At 34.9% G+C, this 27,133-nt stretch overlaps 1 pseudogene; it reads right to left on the bottom strand.

The window, feature by feature from the left end:
• Positions 1-7,867: 7,867 nt before the first annotated feature.
• LOC141424884 (selection and upkeep of intraepithelial T-cells protein 8-like) lies at positions 7,868-14,437 on the bottom strand (annotated as a pseudogene).
• Positions 14,438-27,133: the final 12,696 nt, after the last annotated feature.

The following is a 27,133-nucleotide window of genomic DNA, read 5'->3' as shown; positions in this document are numbered from 1 at the left end:
AGTTTTTCATGTGTTTTTTGGTCATTTGCACTTTTTCCTTTGAAAAAGTTCTGTTTAGTTCAGTTGACCACTTTTTTTACTGGTTCACTGATTTGGGGGGAGTTCAGTTTTTTGAGCTCCCTATATATTGTGATTATCAGTCCCTTGTCCAATGTAGAGCTAGGAAAGATTTTTCTCTCATTCTGTGGGTGATCCCTTCAATTTAGAGACCATTTCTATCATTGTGCAGAAGCTTTTAATTTCATGTAGTCCCATTTGTCATTCCTTTCTCTTTATTGCTTAGCCCCTTGAGTTCTACTGAGGAAGAACTTGCCTATACCTACTTCTTCCAGTGTATTCCCTGCTCTTTCCTGTACCAATTTCAAGGTTTTGGGTCTGATATTAAGGTCTTTAATCCAATTAAAGTTGATACTCTTTGAGTACAGGGTGGCAGGCATGGATCTAGTTTCAGTTTTCTGTAGGCAGAGATAACCAATTTTCTAGCAACATGTGTTGAAGAGGTTGTTTTTCTCTATTGTATATTTTTGGCAACTTCATCAAAACTTAGGTGGGTGTAGCTATGTGAATTCATATCTGGGTCCTCTACTTTGTTCCATTAGTCTTCATATTTGTTTTTGTGACAGTACCATGCTGTTTTCATTACTATGCCTCTGTAGTATAGTTTGAAGTTGGGTATTGTGATACCTCCAGTGTTGCATTGCTCTTTTTGTTCAATATTGCCCTGGCTATTCACAGGCTTTGTGTTTCCAAATAAACTTTAAGGTAGATTTTTCTATCTCTGTGATTAATGTCATTGGGATTTTGATGGGAATTGCGTTGAACATGTAGATTGCTTTTGATAGTGTAGCTGTTTTTACTATGTTGAATCTACCAATACATGAGTATGGGAGATCTTTCTACCTTCTGTAGTCTTCTTTAATATATTTCTTCAATAGTTTGTAATTCTACTTGTAGAGGTCATTCACATCCTTTGTTACATTTATTCCTAGGTATTTGATTTTTTTGAGGCTATTGTATATGGAATTATTTTCCTTTATTCTTTCTCAATCTATTCATTTTTGGTGTATAGAAAGGCTGCTGATTTTTGAAGTTGATTTTGTATCCTGCTACTTGGCCAAAGCTATTTATGATGTCTAGGAGTTTTTGGGTGGAGTTTTTCATGTCTTTAAGGTATAAGATCACGTCATCCACAAATAGGGATAGTTTGACTACTTCTTTACCTATTTGTATTCCTTTTATTTCTTCTTGTTGTCTTATTGCTCTGGCTAGGAATTCCAAGACTATGTTGAATAGGATTGTTCCTTTCCTTTCTATTTTGTGCAAAAGTTTAAGGAGTATTGTTGGTACTGGCTCTTCTTTAAGGGTCTGATAGAATTCAGCAGAGAATCTGTCAGGTCCTGGACTTTTCTTTTTTGAGAGACTCTTTATTGCTGCTTCAATTTCATTATGTGTTATAGATCTGTTTAGGTGGTTAATATCTTCTTGGTTCAGTTTTGGATGGTCATAAGTATCTAGAAATTTGTTTATTTCTTCAAGACTTGATTTTTTTAATATAAGTTCTCAAAGTAGTCCCTGATGATTCCCATATTTCCTTAGTGTTTGTTGTTATCTCCCCTTTTTTGTTTCTGATTTTACTAATTTGGATCTTTTCCCTCCTGATTTCAGTCAGATTTGCCAGGGGCTTGTCAATCTTCTTTACTTTTTTTTTAAAGAACCAGCTTTTTGTTGTTGTTGTTGATTCTTTGTATTTTTTAAAATCTCTATTTCATTAATTTTGGCCCTTGTACCTATTATTTCTCTTCTTCTGCTTGTTTTGGGTTTTGTTTGTTCTTGTTTTTCTTAGAGTTTGAGATGTAGCAGTAAGTAATTTATTTGAGATCTTTCTATTCTTTTAATATATGCACTCATGGCTATAAACTTTCTTCTTAGGGCTGCCTTTGCTATGTCCCATATGTTCTGATAGGTTGTGCTTTCATTTTCCTTAACTTCCAGGAAATTTTTTATTTCAACTCTTATTTCTTCTATGACCCACTGATAATTGAGCAATGTGTTGTTCATCTTCCAGTTGTTTGTGTGTTTTCTACTGCTGCTTTTATTGTTGAGTTCTAGTTTTATTGCATTGTGGTCAGATAGAATGCCAGGGGTTATTTCAATTTTCTTATATTTGTTGAGGCTTGCTTTGTTCCCTAAGATATGGTCTGTTTTGGAGAAAGTTCCATGGGCTGCTAAGAATAATGTATATGTATTGTTTTATAAAATACTCTGTAGAAATCAGTTAGGTCCATTTGATCCATGGTGTCATTCAGATCTAGGATTTCTTTGTGATTTTTTTTCTGAATGACCAATCTATTGGTGATAGAGGGGTATTAAAGTCTCCCACTACCACTGTGTTGGGGTCTATGTGCTTTTAAGTCCTTTAGTGTGTTTGATGAAGTTGGGTACAGTAACAGTGGGTGCATATAGATTGATAGTTGTTATTTACTTTTGCTGTATTGCCCTTTTTATTAGTATGAAGTGACCTCTTTGTGTCATTTTACCAATGTAAGTTTGAAGTCAACTTTGTCTGATATAAGTACTGCTACTCCTGCCTGTTTTCACGGGCCATTGGCTTGGTAAATTTTCTTCCAGCATTTCACCCTAAGCCAGTGTTTATTTCTGTCAACCAGATAGGTCTCTTGTAAACAACAGATTGTCAGATCTTTCTTTTTAATCCAAATGGTGTCTTTTTCCAAATGGTGTCTTTTGATGGGGGATTTGAGTCCATTAACATTCAGTGTTAATATTGATAGGTATGTGATGATTCCTGCCATTTAGTTGTTTTGGTTATTTAAGGCATTGATTGTGTGCAGTGAAATCAGTGCTACTCTCTGATTACTTGTCTTTTCTTCTTCTGTGGTTTGATGCTTCCCGTCCTCTTGTGGTTTTGTTTACTTTCATCTTCTGTGTGCAGAATTCATTGTAGGATCTTCTGTAGTGGTAGCTTGGTCGTGTTATACTGTTTTAGTTTCTGTTTATTGTGAAAGATTTTTATTGCTCCATCAATTTTGAATGATAGTTTTGTGGGTAGAGTATCCTAGGGTTGAAGTTATTTTCATTCAGTGCCTGAAATCCCTCACTCCATGCCTTTCTTGCTTTTAATGTTTCTGTTGTGAAATCTGCTGTTATTTTGATGGGTTTACCTTTATATGTTATTTGTTTTTTCTCTCTTACAGCCTTCAATATTATTTCTGTTTTTTGTGCTAGTTGTTTTGATGACAGTATGCCATGGAGAAGTTCTATTTTCATGAAGTCTGTTTGACGTTCTGAAGGCTTCCTATACCTGAGTGTGCAAATCTTTCTTGAGGTTTGGGAAATTTTATTTTATTTTTTTGAATATATGACATATCTGTTTGGCTTGTACCTTTTCCAATGCCCATGAGTCTCAGGTTTGGTTTTTGAATGGAGTTACTGAGTTCTTGCATACTCCTTTCATAGCTCTTCAATTGTTTGACTAAGTGTTCTTCTATTTTGTTTTGTGTTGTTTTTTAAAAATTTCTATCTTATCTTTGAGCGCTGAAAGTCTGTCTTCCACTTGTTCTAGTCTGCTGGAGTTACCTTCCACTGTGTTTTTTGCTTTACTAAAGAGACTTTTTAGTTCCAGGATCTGTTTGAGTCTTTTATTCTGAGGTTTTCCATATCTGTCTTCTTGTCCTCTTTTATATCTTGTATTGTCTTCTTTATTTCATATGTCTCTCTCTTCATAGTATATTATGTTTCAGTTTGGTGTTTGTTGAAGTCTCTCTGAGTTCACTTAGTTGTTTCTGTGTCTTCTCAAGTTCTTTATTTGTGGTGTCTTGACATTTCTGAGTGCATTTCTACTTTCTGGTTAGCCATGTCTAGCATCTTCTTTATGAGTCTCTCAGTAACCTCTTCCATGATTTCCTCTACCAGGGATTTTTTGTGTGTTTCACTAGGCTTATTAGTGACATTTATCATTGTTTTGTTTGGATCAGGAACTGGGTATCCATTTTCTTCATTTCCCACTAGATCCTCCATTGAGCTTTTTTTTTTTTTTTTTTTTTTTGAGGAATGTAGTTTCCTTCCCTTCTCTCCCCATCATTCCAATTGTTGCTGTGCAACTATGCTCTTGATTGGTTAGTTGGTCATTTTAATTGCTTCTTTTCTTCCCCTTCATTTAATTTTTATGTTGTGACTTAGTTGTTACTTAGGATGATGTGCTATTTCTGTCCCTGGCTTGGAGGTGTAAATAAGCAATATCAAATTCACAGGTTCAATGCCAGACCAGTATTTATTTTTACCTGTCTTATGTAAAACCCCTTGGTGATAATATCTATAAATGGTGGGAGTTGGGAGGGTAATGGTTGTTTGGCTAGAGATAAAAACTTGGGTAATTGGCAAAGGTGGCACCAAAAGGGAGGGTGGAAAGAGGGGCTGGGGAAGGGGTATGGTGGCTGCTGGATTTTGTGGCCCTTGTGTTTGTCTGAGTGCATTTCTGCTGTTGTAGTGGAGGGTGTTTGTGTCAGGAATTACAAGAGTCTGGGGATATGTATGGTTAGTACAGTAGGCTAGTCAGCATGTGGCAAGTGTATAGGAGGGAGGAGTAGTGTGGTGACAGGTTGGAGAAGGATAGGAGGGGGAGGTGAAGACAGGGGAGAGAGAGTGCATGAGAAGGGGTAGAAAGAGTAGTTGGGAGGGAGAACAATGGATTATAACACCAGAAAAGGAGGGAAAATGAAAAGGGTAAGAATAGGGATAAGAAAATAGTGATGGTAAAGTTAATAATAAAGAAAAAAAACAGGTACAGCAACAACAAAAAGTTCAGTCTGCTTGGTAAAAGTTCTGGACTTATTCCTTTGGTGTCCAATCCTGGCATTGGTGCTTGGTATTCTGGGCTTTGTAGGGTAGGGTGCTTCCCCTCTTGTCAGACAGCTTGGGGTGGAGAAGGCTGTTTTTTTGGTCTTATGGTACATCTTTTGCAAGCAGAAGCCCTGAAGTGTTCTCAACAGATGACTGGTTTGTGAACAGTATTTGGTTGTTTCTGTCCACAGGGCAGGTTGTTATTGAGCCTGAGGTAACTCACTGCCAGTTCATCTGAGATGGTCAGATCTGTTGTTGGTTTTACCAGTGGCAGCTGCATTGCCCTACAGCTACAACTCTGGCTGGCCAGCTCCTCCTCCAGCAAGGTGGGGCAAGTCAGTTTTGAGTATAGCCCTCAGTCCCTTGAGACTAGTTCATGGCTCTGCTTTGGGTGGTTGACTTGTCACCCCACACCTGCTCTCAGCCTTTATTATTTCATTCACTGAGAGTTTGGTTCCTTGCCCCACCCCCCATTCTCGGAGCAGATTCAGCATTCCACCTCACCCTTGTTATTGGTGTTAGATTACAATTTGCTGTTTATGCTTTTCAGTTTTTTTTGGGGTGGGGTTCAATCTGCCCAGGGGCTGAACTGGATTATGTTCCTGGGGAGTCACATGTGGTGCATGTTGCTCACCTGTTGGGTTTGCAGGTTTACACAGGCAGCTTTGAAACCAGGTGTGGGGAGAAATGGCGTGCCACTTTTCTAAATGCAGACACTTCCTGAGACTGGGTTCAGTGCAGCAGGGTGTAGGGAGGCTTTGCACAGTTTAGGGGTCGAGGATGCTGCAGAGTTCAACCTGATTGATGCTCTAATCTGCTTTCTTCTTGTTGGTTTATATAAATATCTCTTTTTTATATTAATTTTCTTTAAACACTGAATTAAGGGGATTGTAATCTTAAAATCTAACTATTCTATGTGGGTAAGAAAATTGTGATCAAATTAGATGCATTAAGATTCTCATTAAATGTGTTTGATATAGCAGAGATTGAATCCACTTCACTTTTTATGGATGGGCTATTTCTTAAAAGATGAAGGCGCTCCTTTAATTTTCACTATTGAAATTTTTCACTCCTAGTGTTTTCATGCACACTCCTTTAAGAGTATAGTAGTAAGCATGGATTTGAAAGCTCATATGTTAAATCAATCAATCAATCAGTCATTGTCTTGGGAAGCTTACCATTGAGAGGTAGGAGAACTTCCTGTGCTAGTTATGGCATTGGAAGACAAATGTCATTCAGCTTTGCCTAAAAACCCATGCCACCAAGGCATCAAGGCATCAAGTTAACAAAAATGCTCTTAATGGTTCTACCTTTGTTATATCAGTTACCTGATATTTTTAAAGAATGAGGACAAATGTATATCAAAACCTTAAGGACAATTATACACAGAATAAAAACTGGAGCTATCATCATCAACATGTGGTCCAGGTTCAACAGCTCATCTGAAAGAACAGACAGCAACTTTCAATACACCACAACAAAGTGCCCCACAAGATTAGGAATATACTGCTAATAGAGCAGGAACTCCTTCAGGTACTGCAATTGCTTTTTATTGTATTGGGGCTGGGAGTAGTCATTTAAGTACCAGGTTTAGTGAGACATACGGGCAAATGAGCATTAAGCTTATTTGAGATAGAACTTACACTTAAGCTTTGCTGAATTGAAAATGAGGCACTCTCTTCTTCCTCACTAATGATTTCAGTACAAATGCTTCCTGACCATAAAAGGCATAACTGTGTTTTTTTCTTACTTCTTTTGTAATCTTAGCTAGTTTCACTGTTTTAAATATTCTGTTTAGGTTGAAGACACTCAAATTATGTCTCAAGGCTGGTCCCTATCAAATCTTAAACTCCTATGTGTACCGCCCAGTCAACATTTTCATTTGTAAGTTTTACAGATATGGTCTTACTTCACAGATGTTCCTATTCCACAAATTTCCCTATATCAGTAGATGCACAGTCATCTCTCATGACTCAGTTCTATAACCTTAGAATTTAAAAAAATTACTCTTTTGCCATATAGTCTATCTACCAGTAAATCACTTCAGCATTACCTTTAAAATATTTATGGAATTTTGCCCACCTATCAGGCCAGACTGCAACTACATTTGTAGTCCAGGGTGGTGTCAAAATCATGTCACCTTGAGTGGTAGAACACTAGGTGTAGGTGCTGTGCTACCATGGCTGCCTTCTGAATCTTACCCACTCTGAACAACTTTTCTGCTATTATAGAAATCATTGCTCCAAACTCCTACCTTGCCAGGGCCATATTTATATTTTCAATTCTTCTGGAAGTATTGGAAAGGATTTTAAGAGAAAAAATTATGCCCTCAAATTAGGGTAGAAAAAGATTGCATGAAGTAACATCTGAAGGCATATTTGTCCTACCCCCACCCTGCTGTATAATCAATCTTGATTTATTTTATACATAGGACACAGCCTTTTTCTAACTGGGCTTTGACATCCACCCATCGTGCCTCCAAAGATTGAGCAATGAACAAATAATCAAGCAACCTGTGCTTTAGTTTCACATTTTGCTTACCGCTGATTTCACTAGTTTGTCTCAATATCTGCCTACTTATGAACAGCCATAATAATTCTTCTTCACTGAATTTTTAGAAATTTTAAATGAAGTACTAAAACTGAATATTACATGATAGTAAGCAAAGATTTTTTGCTTTTACTAATCATTTAGGATTCATAAACAATCATGAAATATTCACTTCTAAGACAAGAAAACTATAGTTCAGAAAGATCAATAAAATCCTTTAAATTACTAAACTAGCATCTTGGCAAACATATAAATACTGTGACGGTAATGAGACAATATTAAATGCCTTCAAAGCAGTAATGTGTGCTTTAATTATGAATTGTCATTATTCGTATATTTTTTTCTAAAGCCCTCCTCTTAGTACTCAACAATATGTGTTTCACCAAAATCCATAATAGCTATAAAAAATAATGTTCAAACTGTCCTTGGCAAGATAGTAAGCCCTCTAACATTCATGATCTCAGTTTTCTCTGTATGTGTCCAGGCTGACAACCAAACCGTGGTAAATCAAACACTCATTTGCTAGGATGATGCTTGTTTGCTTCTCTTCACCTGTTAGAGGGTTTGAATACTGAATATAATATTGTCCTTTGAACAGTTTATCAGAAGAGTCATCTTCATGTGGAATAATATGGATCCATCTGTGAGTAGGTTTTCGATGACTGTGGAACCACTTCTCCCATATTGTTGCTGTTTGTCCATTCCATTTGGGGCCATGGGAACCACCCTCCTGAATTCATTCCACCAGGACTCCATCAATACCAGGAGCCTGAACATGATCTGTGTCTCCAAGCCAAATGAGGTGGAAATTAGAATGAAAGGTCAAAGTAGTTTTTGTGTTGAAGTTCTTTTGGCAAGTTGAAAGGAAAAGAGTCATAATCATGCATTTTGCAATCTAGAATTTGTGAATTAAATCCACATTTCACTTATAAATTTAGCTAACTTGTCACTCAGCAATGTTTATTCACTGCATAGAGTATTTTTGCCATAGATACATGAATTCTCCTCACTACTTTTAATACTTGAAAGATTTTAAGATATGAAAAAAGATAAGAAATAATCAAGAAACAGTGAGATAATTTCCACATTACTTCAGCTTATTGCATCACAAGGGCATTGGTATATGATATTCCACAAGCATACTTCCCTGCCACACTTAGATTCATGCTGGCTACATCACTAAAGCCATAATCTTTAAATGAACACTGGTATGGTCCACCATCAAAAATGCTGATGTTATGAATTCCAAAGTTCTCTTTGACATCTCCAATGGACTCTTTTACAAACTCTGTGCAATTCACATATTCAGGGGAGGCTTCTCCAATTACTTCATGGCTACCTCTGTGTAGATGAATAGGTTGAGAATGGTCACTCTTAAACCAGTGCACCTCCATATGCTTTGTGTTCTATGTTAGAAATACCTGGCACCCCCATGACCCTTAACAATTCATCCCCATCCTCATCCACCTTAGTCTTATCATGTTCTTTTTCCCTTTAGACTCCACATATGAGAGAAAACGTGATACGTGGCTTGGTGGGATGGACTTATTTCACTTCTCTGATGCTCTCCAATTCCATCTGTTTTACTGCAACTGACGTAATTTCATTCTTTATGACTGAATAAAGCTCCATTCTGTATATATACCACACTTTCTTTCTCCTTTCATTAATCAGTGGCCACCTGGGTTAATTCTGTTCATTTTGTTTTGTTTTCAGTTTTTAAATATTATAATTAATATATGATAGCTGTACAGAGGGTTGCATTGTGACGTTTCCATATGTGTACAATGTATCCCTGTTATGTTCATACCCTCCATTATTCTCCCTCTTCACCCTCCCCCTTCTCAAAATGGCTTTGACAGATTTCAAAGTTCCATATCCATACATGTATAGAAAGTACATCAATCATATACATCCTCCTTCTGATCTTAATTTACCCTGCCCCTTCCACTAGTACACCTCCATTACACAACCTGTTTTACGTTATTGTCCTTGTTGAAGTGTCTATTCATTGTTCAGTGGGGATTTTGCCTCGGTATTTCACCTGTAAATATATTGTACTCTAATCAGTCTAACCCCCTCTATTACTCTTCCTTACCATTTCCCGCCTACCTCATATTGTTCAATAGCTTTCAGTGCATATTATTGTGTCTTGTTCCTATACAGACACAATGTATTTCAATATAATTCATTCTCTATCATTCTCTTCTCCTTTCCTTCCTCTCCTAGTCTCCACAAAGGAGTCCCACTATTGAATATATGTTCTGTAGATATATGCATTTATGACAATGATTTATTTGTATTTGGATCTCTCTTCCACAGATGAGAAAAACGTGACCTTTGTCTTCTGAACCTGGCTTACTTCAATTAACATCATGTTCTCCAGTTTCATCCAATTACCTATGAATGACAAAATTTCATTCTTCTTTATGGCTGAATAATATTCCATTTTATATATGCACTGCATTTTCCTAATCCATTCTTCAGTTGTGGGGCATCTAGGCTGTTTCCATAGCTTGGCTATTGGGAATAGTGCTGCAGTAAACATGGGTGTGCAGGTGTCTTTATTGTATCCTGACTTACGTTGCTTCAGATATAAAGTTAGGAATCGTATTGCTATATCATATGGTACTTTTATTGTTAATTTTTTGATAAACCGTCACACTGCTTTCCATAGTGATTGTACTAATTTAAATTCCCACCAACAGTGTATGAGGATTCCTTTTTCACCACATCTTTACCAAAAATTTTTGTTTTTTGTGTTCTGGATGATATCCATTCTAATAGGAAGGAGGTGAATTTTTAATGTGGTTTCAATTTTCATTTCTTTTATGGCCAGGAATGTTGAGTATTTCTTCATGTGTTTTTTTGGCCATTTGATCTTCTTCCTTTGAAAAAGTTCTCTTTAGTTCATTTGCCCATTTCTTCATTGTGTCATTGATTCTTTGGGAGTTTAGTTTTTGAGCTCCCTGAAATTCTAGTTATAAATCTGGTTATTAATCAGATGAATAGCTGGCAAAGTTTTTCTCCCATTCTGTGAGCTGCCTCTTCAGTCAGAAGACCATATCCTTGGCTGTGCAGCTTTTTACTTTCATTTAGTCCCACTTGTAAATCCTTTCTCTTAATTGCTCAGCTATTCTATTCGGGAAGTTATTGCCTATGCCTACCTGTCCCAGTGATTTCCTATTCTTTCTTATAGGAAATTATTTTATATTAAGGCCTTTGATCCACTTAGAATTGATATAAATACAGGATGAAAGATGGGAATCTATTTTCATGCAGCTATCCAGTTTTCCCAGACACAAATTTGTTGAAGAGTCTAGCTTTTCTCGAATGTATGTTTTGGGCTCCTTTGTCAAAAATCTGATGGCTGTAACTGTGTTGATTTATGTTCTGGTTTTTTATTTTGTTCCATTGGTCTTTGTGTCTGTTTTTGTGCCAGTACCATGCTGCTTTTATTGCTGTGGCTCTGTATTATATTATGAAGCCAGGTATTGTGATACCTACAGTATAGCTCTTTTTTGCTCAGTATTGCCTTAGCTATTCAGGGTCTTTTGTGCTTCCACATGAACTTTAGTGTTGATTTTTCAGTCTCTGTAATGGATGTCATTGGAATTTTGATGGGGATTCCATTGAACAGATTGCTTTAGGCAGTATAGCCATTTCATAAAATTAATTCTGCCAATCCATGAGCATGGGAGACATTTTAATCTTTTGATGACTTTTTCAATTTATTTCTTCATTGATTTATAGCTTTCATTATAGTGGTCTTCCACTTTCCTTATTAAATTTTTCCAAAATATTTTAATTTGGAGGAGCTGTTATAAATGGGATTGCTTCCCAAAATTCTTTTTCATTCTGTTCAATTTTGGTATATATGAAAGTTTCTGATTTTTGTACATTGATTGCATAACCTGCTATTTTTCTGAAAGTGTGTATTATGTCTATAAGTTTTTTGGTATACTTTTCTGGATCTTTTGGTATAAGATCGTGTTATATCTGCAAATAGGGATAATTTGACTTCTTCCTTCCCTATTTGTACTCCTTTTATTTCTTCCTTTGTCTTATTGATCTGGCTAGGAATTCCAAAGCTATGTTGAGTAAGAGTGAGGAGAGTGGATACCCTTGTCTTGCTCTCTACTTTAGAGGAAATGGTTTTAGTTATGTTGAGGTATGTTCCTTCTATTCCTAGTTTCATCAGAACTTTTATAAAAAAGGATGTTAAATTTTGTCAAAGGTTTTTTCTGCATCTAGTTATGTGCTGTATTACATTTATTGATTGATGTATGTTGAACCATACCTCCCTCCTTAGAATTAAACTAATATCATTGTATATGAACTTTTTGATATGTCATTGAATTCAGTCTGCATGTACTTATTGAGAATTTTTGCATCTATGTCCATTAAAGGATTGACCTGTAACTCTTTTTTTTGTTGTCTCCTTGTCCAGTTTGGGGATGAGTGTAATACCGGTTTTGTAGCATGAGCTTGGAAGGAATACTTTCTATTTCAAGGAAAAGTTTAGGGAGCTTGGTATTAGTCCTTTAAATTTCTGGTAGAATTCAGCAGTGAATCCACTGGGTCCTAGATTTTTCTGTTTGGGGAGATTCTTTATTGCTGCTTCAATTTCATTACTTGTTGTAGACCTATTTGGGTGAGTTATATCCTCTTGATTCAATTTTGTTTGGTCAAATGCATCTAGAAATTTATCTATTTCTTCTAGATTTTCTATTTATTTCAGTATATGTTTTTGAAGTATTCTTTAATTATTCTCTGGATTTCACTGGCATTTGTTGTGATACCCTCTTTTTCATTTCTAATTTTATTAATTTGGGCTGTTTCCTTTCTCCTCGTTAGACTGTCTCTGCGTTAGACTTTTCTAAAAACCAATTTTTGTTTCTTCAATTCTTTTATAGTAATTTTTATCTATTTCATTCTGAGTCCTTATTATTATGATCTCTGTCCTTCTGCTGGTTTTTAGTTGTTCTTATTTTTCTAGGAGCTTGATATATAGCTTTATGTCATTTATTAAGATCTCCCTATGTTTTTAATGTAGACACTCATAGCTATAAATTTCCCTTCAACACTGCCTTTTCTGCATCCAGTAGATTGAGTAGGTTATGCTTTCATTTTAATTCTATTCCAGGAAATTTTTTATTTCCTCCCTTATTTCTTTCATGAGCCATGGTTCATTCAGCATTGTGTTGTTCAGTTTCCTTGTGTTTGAATATTTTTTATGGTTTATTTTGTCATTGAGTTTTAATTTTATTTCATTGTGGTCATTGTGGAGTATTAAAAACTCCCACTGACATTGTATGGGAGTATATCTGTGCTTTAAATAAGGTTGTTTAATGAAGTCAGGTATGCTGACATTGAGTTATCAATTGCTATTTCCTCTCGATATGTTGTTTCTTTTATTAGTATGGAGAGACATTCTTTGTTTCTTCTGACTAGTGTAGGTTTGTAGTCTACTTTATTAGTATATATACTGATATGTATATACTATATAAATATAACTACTCTTGCCTGCTTTCAGGGTCCATTTGCTTAGAAATCTTTTCCCACCCTTTTACTCTAAGCAAATGTTTGTTTTTGTCAGTGAGATGCATTTCTTGTAAGCAACAAATAGTCAAGGTCTTGCTTTTTAAGGTCTTGTCTTTTGAGTGGGGAGTTGAGACCATAAAAATTCAGTGTCAGTATTGAGAGGTGTGTGATTATTCCTGCCATTTTGTTGCTTATGTATGTGTACAATTAATTCTTTCCATTCTTTCCTACTATACAATTGCTTATCTGCTCATCTTATGAGATTTATTTATTCCCATATTTATAACTTCATCTTTCTGTGTATAAGATTCATTGAGTATCTTCTAGAGTTCTAAGAGTAACTAAGTTATTCTTTAGTTTCATTTTATCATGGAAGGTTTTTATTTCTCTTTCAATTATGAATGACCACTTTGCTCGGTAATCTAGATCTGAAATTCTTATTTTTTCAATGCTTGAAATACCTCATTCCATGACCTTCTTGCTTGTAAGGTTTCTATTGAAAGATGTGCTATTATTCTAATGGGCTTACCTTTATAGGTGATTTGACATTTCTTCCTTGAGATTGCAATATTTTTCCATGTTCTCTGTGCTAATTGTTTTAATTATAATATGCTGTGAAGAGGTTCTATTTTCATTATCTGTTTGGAGTCTAATAGGCCTCCTGTACTGATGGGCATCTCTTTCTAGAATGGGAAGTTTTCTGCTGTTATTTTGTTGAGTATCTTTCCTATGCCTTTGGCTTGTACCTCTTCTCCTTCTTCAATGCCCATGATTCAGTTATTGAGGAGTTCTGAACTTTTGAAGGAGTAATATTGCATTTTAAAAATATTTCTTTTGTTTCCATATTGTGATTATGCATCTGTTAGGATGGATATCTCAAGAGTTATTATTATTATTATTAGAGTCTTCTTAGTGGGAAGCCTTCTCTTAGGGTCATGATACTCACTAACACTCAGAATGGAAGAAGCAGACAGCAGTAAGAACAATAATATTCTAAAACAAACTGGATATTTAGATGTAGTATAAAAAAGAATTAAAACATTAACTATACCCCCAATAAAGTTAGAAAAGAAAGGGATATTTGTTGAATGAACTAGGAATTTAAAAATTATTAAAGCTAAAATTATTAATGATTGTGTAATAAAAGAAGGGGAAAGGGAAAAGAAGTGATATATGAAGGAGAAAAGTACAGTAGATAAAGGTATAAGAAGTAATAACAAGTATGCAATAAAACATACAGAGCAAGGCAAAACAACAACAGCAAAAGTTCATTCCATGTTCTATTGAGAAGATTTAGGACAATGATTGTTAAAAATTTTTTCAGGTTTGTCATTTTGTACTTTACTTGGAGTGGGGGCAGGGTTATTTGGTCATTTTTCTCTCTGAAATACAAACAGGTTAGAATAGGAAAGATTCTTTGAAACCTAGACCTAACTTACTTGTTCTGCCATGTTACAACATTATTATATCCTTTTCTGGGCAGCATTCTTATTGGTATTTTTCTGTATGCAAACCTGCCAACATGGAGAGTTCAGGAGATAACCTCAAACTTATCCCCCTTGGTTAATCACCCTCAGCTTCCCTTTGTGGTGCAGGATACACTCCTCACCCAAGTAGACCTGTGTCCAGGGATTGCCATCCAAGACACACCATTTTCCTGGATTCATACTGATTCTCAGGGTAGTTTGCTTGCTTAACCATTGGAGAGGGGGAAGAATTTTGGGTTTGGATACATAAGCATGTAGGCCCTTCTGTTCTCCCAGGTCAAAAAGTTTGACTATAAGACCTCTCCTATGATGACTGCCCACCATGGAACCAGTGATCAAGGTAGTAAGTGTATAAGTGGAGCGGGGGGAGTGATTTGTCCAATCTGTTTATTGTGTGGGCTGGAAATCTCTCATCTTAGACTGTATTTTTCAGAGTACTCTCTTGTACATTTGTGAAATTTGCTAAGGCTTTCCTTTTTTCTTTTAGATTATAGCAATGCTGGGAGAATTCTCCCCATTCTCTGTTGTGTTCCTAGTGTTTTATGTTAGTTACCTTTTTTTTTTTAACAAATCTAAAGTTCAATATTTCTGGATTTCACTTGGTCTGTAATTGTCTGTTTGCTATTGCCTTCCTCTGGCTTTCCATACCACCCACCTCTCTTTGAAGTCATGCATCTGATATGGTATTTCAGATTTTGAACATACAGGAAAACTTTAGGTGTCTGTAATCTGCCTCCTTCATCTCATTTTTTCAATTTTTCTTTATTCCTTCTCTTTTTCTTTCCTTGCTTACTCCCTCCTCTCTTTTTCTACCATTATAAAACCTTAGAGATAAAAGAAGGATGCCTTTCCTGTTTACTATTCCCAGTGTTAAAATCATGTCTGAAATATAATCGGCATTCTAAAAAGTAGTAAGTGCATAAATTGACAAATGACCCCAGAGCTATCTGCTAACAAGCACTTACTGGGAAATGCTGGAATTAATAAGCCAAAATCACATTTAAATTGTTAATGTAGCTATCATTCATGAATTTCTCAAAAACATCAATTTAATATTTGTGTCTAAAGCACTGGATTTTACATAAATTTTTAAGACTTGTTTTAGAGTATGATCTCTGTACTCAGGAGATTGCAAGCTTTTATATCATTAAATAAATAAGATAAATATATAGATAGATGACAGATTGAGAATTTTAAGTGTCAGAGTATAAACAACTAAGATAATTTCTCCACATACAAATAGCATAGTTTAAGGAGAAAAATAGTTTTGACTTTTAATAAAATCATCAGGCAATCTTTCCAGAGAAAGTAATATTTAAGGGTAAACCCTAAGAGAGAGACAGGAATTAGTATTTATTTGTGAACAAAAGACAAAATATCTGGACAAACACTACTGTGTCAATGAATTCTCTAAGCCTCTTTCAGATTCTTTGTTATCTATGAGACCAAGATCTTCAAAAAGAAAAATTGGTATCTGTGTGTGGCTACTGGAAATGCATCTGTGATCAAATAGGCCAAACAGTTTCTAAGGCAGCTGTCTCCACCATGAACCCCTCACAGGGTCATTTCATCAGCACCCAGAATTGTCATTTGAAGCATCAATTCTCATATCTACCTTTCACAGAAAACTGGCTTCTATCATGAAATGCTTAATCCTTTTTGTTAACCTATTACCGCCTCTTCCGAACAGTAATTATTATGATGCATACAAACCAAGTTAATTGCTACTTTTGTTCATGCCTGTTTCCTTTTGTAAGAAATTCAAATCATCCTATTAAAAGTGCCTCTTATCTAATAAGAGTTCAAGAATGCTTGCAAGTAAATGGGTGGAACTGGAGAACATAATTCTGAGTGAGGTTAGCCTGGCCCAGAAGACCAAAAATCGTATGTTCTCCCTCATATGCAGACATTAGATCAAGGGCAAACACAAGGGGATTGGACTTTGATCACATGATAAAGCAAGAGCACACTTGGGAGGTATGAGGATAGATAAAACACCCAAAAAACTAGATAGCATTTGTTGCCCTCAATGCAGAGAAACTAATGTAGATACTTTAAAGTGACAAGAGGCCAATAAGAGAAGGGAACCAGAACTAGTGAAAAGGTTAGTTCGAGAAGAATTAATTTAGAAGGTAACACACCTGCACAGGAAAGCAATGCAAGTCAACTCCCTGTATAGCTATCCTTAACTAGCAAAACCCCTTGGTCCTTCCTATTATTGCTTATACTCTCTCTTCAACAAAATTAGAGATAAGGGCAAAATAGTTTCTGCCTGGTGTTGAGGGGGTGGGAAGGAGAGGGAGGGAGTGGGGAGGTAAGGGAGGGGAAGGGAGGAGCAGGGGGAGGAAATGACCCAAACATTGTATGCACATATGAATACAAAAAAAAAAGAGTTCAAGAATGCTTCAAGCTTATACCACTCTTTCCTTCATGGACAAATTAGACACTTAGGCACTATCTTATTTTTTCATTAACTTTATGTGATGTTAACACAATGAATTTCCCCTGAGAATTTGGAAGCAAACTAAGCATCCATTTACAGGTAAATGGATAAGCAAAATATGGTATATATAAATTGCAATATTATTCAGCCTTAGAAGGGAAGAAAATTCTGTCATAAGCTACAACATGGATAAACTTGGTGGACATTATGTTAAATAAAATAAGCCAGTGCAAATGACCAAAATCTGCATAAATCTACTTTTATGAGGTATCTAAAGTAGTCAAGTTGAGCTCATATTCTCTGCTCAGCCATGTTCATCCAATCTACCAAAGAACCCAAAAAGATACTCTTCATTTCTACTACACTGTTTTTTCTATAACATTTCTTTTTCATTCTATCTCTCTGCTTATATTATCAACTTTTTTACGTTATTTACTTTTTTATTAGATCATTTAGTATATTAATAAAAGTTGTATTAAATTCCTGACCTGACCATTCCACCATCTCCACCATATATGTGTGTAGTTTTTATACTTGCTTTGTTGCTTCAAACTATGAGTTTTGCTTTTTATTATGTGTTGAGAAGTTTTGTTGAAAATGAAACATGATACACTAGGTTAAAGGAACCCTGGTAAAAGGTTCTGAGTGATGTGGTGAAAAGATGTGTGTGTGTGTGTGTGTGTGTGTGTGTGTGTGTGTGTTAGGGTTGGGGGAGTGTTCTGTAGTTCTATGATCAGGTTTCAGTTTTTTAGTAAGCCTGGGTTCTTGGGCTATGAACTTCCTGAGTGTTTCTCAATGTTTCTCTCTCTTAAGTGGGTGGGACAGGATGGATAGATAGATCCATGCAGTTAGATATGTCCCTTTCTCCAGGTCAGACAGGCTTTGAAACACTCTGATAGCTATTTTTTGGGAAAAGATACTTTCTCTTGAAGACAGAATTTATTAAGTAGAGCATATTTCAATTTTTCCCTCTCTTTGTTCTCACTATAAAAATCTGATACCCTGGGGATAGATGAAACCAAACAAAGATCCCCATTCCCCCCAAGATGGCTGAGCTTCTCTAGAGTTTTTAAATTAGATTAGTTCACATTGATTCTCAAATAATCAGTTATTATAGTTTACATATTCCTATCCTAGTCCTGGTTTCTTCAAGGTTTCTGCTCACAGATTTCTGCTCTGATGGATTTCTGCACCATTCTTTCCTTCTGATTTGGGGAATAGCAGCTCACTCTGTGGCCTTGCTTCTCTTCCAGGTCTAGGAAATGTTTCTGATTTTCAAGTTTTTACATTGTTTTACTTGATATTACAATGGAGTGATGATTTAAGCTTTGTAAATGATGGACAGGACACTAGAAGTGTTTTTTAGGTTCTTTACATAGTTGCAATAGATTAAGAAAAACAAAAGTGGATGCCCCTACCTGAAGTTGATATTATCACTTGCAGGAAAAGAAAGCATACATAGTATCTCGAAGAATAAGAGGATTTAGGCTTCATTATAACTGGAAAAGAGACTAGAATAAGGTCATAGACCACGAGATATGGGGAAGAGATTGTCCAGATAATCAAAAGTAAGTCAAAATTGTGAAAAGACATAACCTTAAGACTCTTTCCTTTCAGAGAATAGTATCTCAGTGCTCAATAAGATGACAGTGCTCTTATACATGGTTCTAATCAGGAGAGGCCCTCTATCCAACTAGTTCATACTCTGTGGTTTCTCTTTTCTTAACTTTAAGACTTAGTTTACTAAACAAATAGTTCCTCCAGTAGATATGAAAACTCTAAATAAAGAAGAACATTCTAAGTTTGTGAATGAGTGGAGGCACAAAAGTGGCCCAAATGGCACAGATGCCAAAATGTGCACAATAAGGTAAGAAAAGTGTTTATTGTATTCCAGTGCTTGAATAACTCAGATGAGATCAAAAACTCAGATGAGAACAAACAATGCACTAACATTGCTTGCTAATAATTTAATATATTATTTCCAACAAATAAGATATTGCTAATATATTTTAATTAATAAATCATGATAATGTTTGTGCTTCAGAAATATGAAAATGGTTTTCAGTTTCTGAGAAATGAAAAATTATTGCACTCATATCTTTACTTGAGGAAAACACTGCATAAATTGAAAATTAATGGCTTTTAAAGCACAATTAGAGAAATAACATCAAGGAAAATTTTTAAGCCGTAATTGTGAAATAAAGGTGGCTGTAAAATGAAGCATTACTTAAGATTTGTTAACCTTGGAAAGAGACTGAAAGATACCACATAAACTTGCAATAAAATTTACTTAGCACCTTTAAACAAATTGTTCAATGATGTTTGTATGTCAATGTATGAATGAAAAACTTTGGGGAACAGCAGATGTAAGAGGTTTGAATTTTCAAGTAGTCATTTCCTCCAGAAACTCTGGAGGCACTGAGAATATAGATCCCAGAGACTTCTGAATAACTTTTCTCCTGCTGGTAATTAAAGGAGAGGAACAAGAGCCACTGTTTAAATTTCACTCTATATCCATCTATGTTCCACACAAAATTAAAGCTTTAAAATGCAGGGAAGGAGCAATAGAAATTTAGCTATTGTGCACTTGTGGAAACTCACTGCAGCTTTTGAAGAGGAACAGGAATGAATAATCCTCTACCTTTGTTGTACATCTTAGTTCATTTTATGATGCTATTACAAAATATTTGAGGTCTTTTGTAACAAAGAAAAGAAGAGGTTTGTTTAGATCATAGTTCTAGAGGTTCAAAGTTATGGCACTGGCATCTTCTCAACTGTAGTAAGAGCCTGCTGATGGATAGCATCACATGTAGGAACACATGCGAGAGAGAGACATCACAGGATAATACAGGAAGCAAGAGATCAGAGAGGAGTTAGGCTTACCCCTTTTCAGCAATACTCTGTTACAAGAACTAATCCATTCCTATGAGACCTGACCCCCTCTTGTGAGATGACATTAACCAATTCATGATATCATGTTTCCAGAGACTTAATTACTTTCCTCTAGGCCCCACATCTTAGAGGATTCCAATACCTCAACACCATAACACTTAGAACAATGTTTCCAGTATGTGAAGCTTTGGGGGACACACCACACCCAAGCCATAGAAATTGATCAGCAGGAGTGCATGCTCAGCTTAGTATGATATCTAAAAGGGGGAGAGAAAAGGCTAAACTTTTGAAATGTTGTGCAGGTCTAAGAGTGAGATTTAATCAGGGAAAGAGCCTCAACCCCACAACATTGAAATATTATGTAAAACTAATAGTAGAATATAGTTAGGGAAGTTTTGAGAGGTGTATACTCTATATATCAGAGCAAAAAGAGTACTTAAAGTCAAGTGGCAAAATCTAATGATAAGAAAGGAATAGCTATTGAAACAAATGCTCTGGAAAATTAGCCTATATCCTAAACAAAAGGTATCAGTGAAGGAACTTGGAACCTAAGGTGACCTGAATTTTGCTATAACAACAGCAAGTTTTAAAGCTATCTTAACTTCTGATATTAACCAAACCCACACAATAAAAGTTTAGAAAGACAATTGTACTCATCTCTAAACTTAAAATGTATTTACATTAGCATATACCATCATATAAAGCATGTCTGACTTTAAAATAGCGAATAAAAATATTCAAGAATAACTGAAGAGATAAATCCATCATGGTAACCAATCTTAGATATATACAGATATAATATCAGAGAAGCAATTTCATCTTAGAATTGAAAAGTGTAATAAATAACTAAAGGGAAATGACAGAAATAAAATAACATAAAGATGAAAAATGCCTTCAATGGGTTACCAAAAGAATCTAAAAAGCTAAAGAATCAGTACTTTTTATACTTTATTTTTATTATTGTTGTACTGGGGGTACATTGTGACATATACAAAATTTCTTATAATACTTCATAGTCAAATTCACCCCCTCCATCATTCTCCTTTATCCCCTCATCCTCACTCCTGGATGAGGAGTTTCAACAGGTCTCATTTTTCCAATTACATACATGTGTACATAATATTTTCACCATCTATAAAGACAGTATTCAAAGTACTCAAGCTAACAAAGAGTAAAAACTAATAAAAAGAACAGTGAATCTAAAATCTATCAGATAATATTGAATAATATATACAAAAGAGAAGAAAGAGGACAGAGAATATTTGAAGAAATAATATCCAAGAATACCTAATGACAGGCATTTAGCCAAATATTCAAAAGGTTCATATCAAGCAATATTAATTTTAAAAATTCAGGTAGCTTGGGATGTATTTCAGTGGTAAAGTGTTTGCCTAGCATATGGATAGCACTGGGTTCAATCCCCAGTACTGAAATGAAAGAAAGAGAGAGAGAGAGAGAACACAAAAAAGAAAAAGAAAGAATAACATAGTGATAAAAATTCCATGTATGCATATCATATCTATTGCTGAAAAAAAAAGTTGATGAGAAAATCTGGAAGAATGTCCAAAATATATTTTGATGACAAAGGAAAAAGGATAAGTATTGCAGGAGAATTTTCATTAGAAACCATGTCAACCAAAAGTTAATTGAGTGATATCTTTTAGTTGCTGAAAGAGAAACTTGCCAATCTAGAATTCAAAGCACAACAAATATGTTCTTCCAAAATGAAGAATACTTTCTCAGATAAAGTAAAAAAGTGGTGGGGGGTGGTGGGCAGACAAGTGGCTCACACCTATCATTCTAGCTACTTGGGAGGGTGAGATTAGGAGGACCATGGTTTAAGGCTCTCTAGGACAAAAGGGTTGTGAGACCCTATCTCAACCAATAGTTGTGTATGCCTGGCACATTAGTGATGACAGAAAGCATACAATAGGAGGATCATGGTCCAGGCCAGTCTGGGTAAAAAGTGGGACCCTCTCTCTTAAACAAGCAAGCAAAAAGGGCTGGAGGCATGGCTTAAGTGGTAGAACACCTGCCTAACAGTTCATCACCAATACTGCCAAAAAAAGAGATTTTTCCCAAGTTTATTAATGTTTAGAAATGTTATCTGTTCCATCAGACAAAATACAGTATAGGTAAGAAACTTGAATTTGCACATGAAAATAAAGAGCATAATAAAGAAAATAAGGTAAAATATTCTTATTTTAATTGCTTTAAAAGATAACTGTTTAATGCAAAAACAGTAAAAGTATACAGAATTTTATGGTCCATGTAATTGTAAAAGAATGGCAACAACAGCACAAGTTTGGGAAAATAAATTAGTAATATATTGTTAAAAGGTACATACACTAACCCACAGAGTGGGAGAAAATATTTGCCAGCTACACATCAGACAAAGGACTGATAACCAGAATATATAGGGAACTTAAAATACTAAATTCTCCCAAAACTAATGAACCAATAAAGAAATGGGCATGTGAACTAAACAGAACTTTCTCAAAAGAAGAAATTCAAATGGCCAAAAAACACATGAAAAAATGCTCACCATCTCTAGCAATAAAGGAAATGCAAATTAAAACCACACTAAGATTCCACCTCACCCCTGTTAGAATAGCCATCATTAGCAACACCACTAACAACAGGTGTTGGCAAGGATGTGGGGGAAAAGGAACCCTCTTACACTGTTCTTGGGAATGTAAAGTAGTACAACCACTCTGGAAAAAAATTTGGAGGCTACTTAGAAAGCTAAACATTGATCCACCATTTGATCCAGCAATACCACTCTTGGGGATATACCCAAAAGACTGTGACACAGATTACTCCAGAGGTACCTGCAAACTCATGTTTATTGCAGCACTATTCACAATGGCCAAGTTATGGAAACAACCAAGATGCCCCACTACTGACAAATAGATCAAGAAAATGTGGTATTTATACACAATGGAATTTTATGCAGCCATGAAGAAGAACAAAATGTTATCATTCGCTGGTAAGTGGATGGAATTGGAGAACATCATTCTGAGTGAGGTTAGCCTGGCCTGAAGACCAAAAATCGTATGTTCTCCCTCATATGTGGACATTAGATCAAGGGCAAACACAACAAGGGGATTGGACTTTGATCACATGATAAAGCGAGAGCACACAAGGGACGTATGAGGATAGGTAAGACACCTAAAATTCTAGATAGCATTTGTTGCCCTCAATGCAGAGAAACTAAAGCAGATACCTTAAAGCAACTGAGACCAATAGGAGAAGGGGACCAGGAACTAGAGAAAAGGTTAGATCAAGAATTAATCTAGAAGGTAACACACACGCACAGGAAATTAATGCAAGTCAACTCCCTGTATAGCTACCCTTATCTCAACTAGCAAAAAGCCTTGGTCCTTCCTATTATTGCTTATACTCTCTCTTCAACAAAATTAGATATAAGGGCAAAATAGTTTCTGCCAGGTATCTAGGGGGTGGGGGGAGAGGGAGGGGGCAGGGGGGCAAGGAAGGGGGTGGGGGAAGGGGGGAGAAATGACCCAAACATTGTATGCACATATGAATAATAAAAAAAGGTAAATACACTAAATTAGAAATCCATTTGAAAATGGACTCAGATAATTCAAAATGTATATTCTGAACCTTGGGACAACCACTAAAAGGTTTTTAAGAAGTAAAAGGTAAATCAATGGAGGAAATAATGCAGAATATTAAAATTTCCCAATTAAACCCAGTGAAAGATGAAAATATAGAACAAAGAAACAACAAATGTAACAAATACAGAGAACTTGGCCATAGATTTTAATCCAATAATATAAAAAAACATTTAAAATATGAGTGGTCTAAAAAGATCAGTAAACAATACAGATTGTCTGATCAAATAAAACAAAATAAAGTAAGACCCAAATGTATGTTATATATAAGAAAACTACTTAAATATAAGGAAAATGATAGGGTAAAAGTTAAAGGATACATAAATGTATGCCATGCAAACTCTAAAGAAAAAGAAAAACAGAACTATTATATTAAGTTCAGATGAAGTAGGTTTCAGATTAGGGAAGTTAATTAAAGATAACGAAAGGCATCACATAATGATAAATGGATCGATGGTCCAAGAACAATCATAAATGTGTATCATCATAAAAAAAGAGTTTTAAAAATACATAAGGTATATAATGATAGATTTGAAAGGGGGATTGGTCACATCCACAACTAAAATTGAAGACTTTAACATGCCTCTCTCAGTAAGTAATAAGAGGAGCAGGCAGAAAGTCAGTAGTAGGTGTTTTGAATGAAACCATGAACTACATTAACTTAATTGACAGTTATAGAATATTCCAAAAGACAATGGGGAATACATAATCTTTGCAAGTATATATAAAATGTGAATTAAGGTAGACTAAACTGTAATCTATAAAAAAGATAAACCTTAAATACTCTCAAATAATAAGTGAAAGCATGATTTTAAACCATATGCTGTTAAGCTAGAAGTCAACAACAGAATGATATCTAGATAATCCTCAAATATTTAGAAATTACACAGAATACTTCTCAGTTACTCATTTTTAAGAGAGAACTTAAAAAATCTTTTGAACAAAAAGAAAATGCAAATGTAATATTAAATTTATGGGATCAAGCTAAAGCAATATTTAATAGAATTTTTTATCAATAAATTACTGTATTAGTAAAGGAGAAAAATGTAAAATCAATAGCCTAAACTTCTACTTCAAGAACCCATAAAAACAGTCCAAAATAATGAATCCTGGCTCAGTGTTATATGCCTGTAATTGTAACATTTGGGAGACTGGGGCTGGAGTATTGTGAGCTCAAGTCCAGCCTGGATGAAACAAAGAGGAGAGGGAGAGAGGGAGAGTGAGAGGGAGGGAAAGAGGGAGGGAAGGAGAGAGGGATGGAGGGAGTGAGAGAGCACACAGGCCAAAATAAGTTTAAAAACAGAGCAGAATTCAATAAAGTTGACAATAGGAAAATAATGGAGAAAATGAAATTAAAGCAAGTTCTTTTAAAAGAGTGAAAGAATTGATAAGTAACCATGCTACCTGAGAAACAAAAGATGACACAAATTAGCTATATCAAGAATAAAGAGGGTTCATTACTAATCCCACAGAAACTAAAAAGATTATAAGGGAAAACCATAGACAACTCTGTGAACATGAATTTGAAAACTTAATATGAATTGAGCCAATCCTTTTCATGAGTAAGCTACCAAATCTCTATCAGGAATAAACAGATGTCCTGAATACCTGTACATTTATTAAGGAAATTTATAGCCAATCTAAAACAAACTCTAAGCTCAAATGATTCCATTGATGATTTAACCAAACACTTAAGGAATTAAGACTAATTCTATAGAATATTTTCAGGGTAAATGAAGTATTTTCAGGATAACTTCACAGCTTGATTTATGAGATCTGGCTAAAACCACTAACTACATTAAAACCAGTAAATACATGATAATCCCTATGAAGATAGATGTAAAATCTTGAAAGTAAATATTAGCAAGTTAAATCTAACAATCCACAAAAATAATACCATATTGTGAACAAGTGAATTCAGGCTGGTTCAACATTGGAAGGTCAATAAATACAATTAATACTAACATAAAAATAGATTTTCAGCATAATAGATACAGAAAATCATTCAAGAAATTCTGGTCATTCATGATAGAAATTTCCCAGCAAACTAGGAACAGAAGGAAACTACCATAATCTAATAGAGGCAATCTGAAAAATAACTATTACTAACATATTTTTAATTGAGAGAAATTGAAAATTTGTTCTCTTTGTGCAAAAACATTCTCTCTCCCTTCTCCAAAGCAACATTGTGCTGGAAGTACTAGCAAATGCAATACAGCGTTCAGATTGGAATGTGAGAAAGAAAACTGTTTATTCACTTATGAAATGTTTGTCCATGTAGAAAGTCCCAGTGGACTGACAAAAATCTTTAGAACTAACAAGTTTAAAGTTTTCAATGTATAGGTTAATATTGAAAAGTCGATTGTGTTTATATATGCATATGTATGTGTCATGAATATTTGGAATTTGAACTTTTTAAATAATCTGTTTAAAATGGTACCAAAAATTAAATACAATTGATCTCACAAAATATAAATATAACATAATATGTGAAAGTTTTATATGCTGAAAGTTACAAAACACTGTTGAAAGAAAATAAAATCTAGATTAGAAAGGTAAATCCATGTTCCCAGCTGCTATGATATGAATGTGTGTCTCATCCTAAATTCATGTCAAAATTTATTTGCCATTGAAAGAGTATTAACAGGAAGAACTTTAAAGAGATGACTAGGACTCAAAGGCTATGCTTTCGTAAATGGACTGATGCCATTATTATGGGAGTTGGTTTATTATCATGGGAATGGATTTCCTTATAAAAGGACAAGTTTGTCCTCTCACCTTCTGCCATGAGACAACTGGTGTCACTTTGATCCCAGACTTTTCAACCTTCAGAAATAAAAGTCATTACATTACCCAGTCAGTAGAAAATGGTCACAGAATGAACTAAGACACCAGAAAATAATCTTGTAGATATTATGAAGGTTATTTAAAACTTAGTATGTGAAGAGTGAACTAAAATAATTTTTAAAAGCCAGATATGTCCAGAACAATTATTTTTTAAAAGGACAAAGTCAAAGGAGTCACATTACCCAATCTCAATACTTTATAAAGCTACAGAATTCAAGATAGCAAGGATTGGCAAAAGAGTAGATAGATATCTAAAGGGAAGAATAAGTACATAGAAATAGATCCTCACAAACCCAGGTAATTTTGCTCAGTGCAAAAGGAATTCAAGGAGAAATGAATAGTATTTTGAAAAGATGGTACTGGAAAAATTAAGCATTCATGTGCAAAAAGGAAAAAATATAAATTTTGCAACTTATAAATATCTGAAAATGAATCATAGATCTAAAAGTAAATCTATAAAATTTCAAAGAAAAACTCCACATAAATTATGGTTAGACAAAAATTCTTAGACATAACACTGTAATAATCCATAAAATTTTGAAAAATAAATAATTAGACCTTAGCAAAATTAAAAAGGTTTGCTCTGTGAAAGAGACCATGCAGAAAATAAAAAGACAAGATGCAAACTCATAGGAAATATTTATAAATTAAAAATTTAACAAAGGATTTGCATCCAGAATTCATTATTTTAAAATGCTCAAAACTCAAAAAGAAATAAATCAGTTTTAGAAACTGAGCAAGAAATTTGATTCAACACTTCACTAGGGAGGAAATATGGATGGCAAATGAGCATATGAAAGGGTCATCTAATCACCATGTGTGTTGGCACTGTGGCTCAAGTCTACTCTACTTAGGTGGTGGAGACAGGAAATTTG

Source organism: Castor canadensis, chromosome 7 (genome assembly GCF_047511655.1).
Source record: "Castor canadensis chromosome 7, mCasCan1.hap1v2, whole genome shotgun sequence".
NCBI lineage: Eukaryota > Metazoa > Chordata > Mammalia > Rodentia > Castoridae > Castor > Castor canadensis.
This window is presented reverse-complemented; position numbering and strand designations above follow the sequence as displayed.